This window comes from Papilio polytes, unplaced genomic scaffold (assembly GCF_000836215.1).
Source record: "Papilio polytes unplaced genomic scaffold, Ppol_1.0 DF821586.1, whole genome shotgun sequence".
Classification (NCBI taxonomy): domain Eukaryota; kingdom Metazoa; phylum Arthropoda; class Insecta; order Lepidoptera; family Papilionidae; genus Papilio; species Papilio polytes.
In genome coordinates this window covers 1-1032 of record NW_013527618.1, presented here as the reverse complement: position 1 = coordinate 1032, position 1032 = coordinate 1, and the positions used below count along the sequence as shown (strand labels likewise).

Sequence of the window (1032 nt, the reverse complement as noted above, 5' to 3'; positions counted from 1 at the left end):
GTGGGCGGCGGCGAGGGCGGGCTGTCGCCGCTGCAGCCCGCGCCCGACCTGCACCACGCCGCGCACGGCCCCCTGTTGCTCACTGAGGTAACATATTCTTATACATTTCAATACAAATAATAGTCAAACGGTAATATGAGCAATACTAGTGAATTACTTTAAAACTAAAACAAACGCAACTAAAAGATATCGAACGTTCTGTGGTGACGTCTAGCAATGTACTGAGCTACTGAGCTACTAAGCGACTGAACGACTGAGTGACTGAGGTCTCTCAGTCGTGAGTTTCAACAGTAAGCCATGCCACTTCTTGCAGTCTTTTATAAAACTACCCTACTATTATAAAACTACCGCCACAATTACTTCAGTTTTCTAATATTCTGTAATAATATTCTAATAAAACAATTTCTTTCATAGTTATTTATTCATTTATATAATACTTTTGCACAAATAATACAACAGGAAGCTAAAATTAAGTTACTTGATTTGCGCAAGGGCGGCCTTATCGCTAAGAGCGATCTCTTCCTGCTAACCCTATGGGACAGGAAAGTTACTTGAGTTAGTTAAATAAATGTTGCAGGCTCGAGGGGCGCCACTGGAGCTGATGGCGCCGCACCACGCGAGACACGCCCTCTCACACCACCACGTGAGTTGCCCCATCTCATACTTCTCGCATTAAAGTATCCGACATTACTAAATGTATTCTAATAATAAAGTGTAAACACACATCACTTACTTACGTAGGATGTCAGCAATCACAGCACATACAACACAAAAAACCTTAAACTTACGACACCCTGTAGGCTATTTTCAAGCTATTTTATTTAGGGGTGAAGAAATTTAAAGAAACCTTCATGTAAGAAAGGGACCAAAAACTACAAGCTGACATCAAAAAACGAGGTTGTTATGGTAACGGTAATTGTTATTCAATATCAAAGGATGTCTATGTTTTTTGTGTTTGACTTTTTTTGCTGTTGAAACCGCATGAGAACAGCTAGTATATAATAATGGCATGTAATACAGCGACGCAGCAGC

At 40.8% G+C, this 1032-nt stretch overlaps 1 long non-coding RNA gene across 1 annotated transcript; it reads left to right on the top strand.

Annotated features, from left to right (window-relative positions):
- LOC106108371 lies at positions 1-1032 on the top strand. The gene is made up of 3 exons (XR_001225927.1): positions 1-87; positions 578-643; positions 1021-1032. It is a non-coding gene; the product is annotated as an uncharacterized LOC106108371 (long non-coding RNA).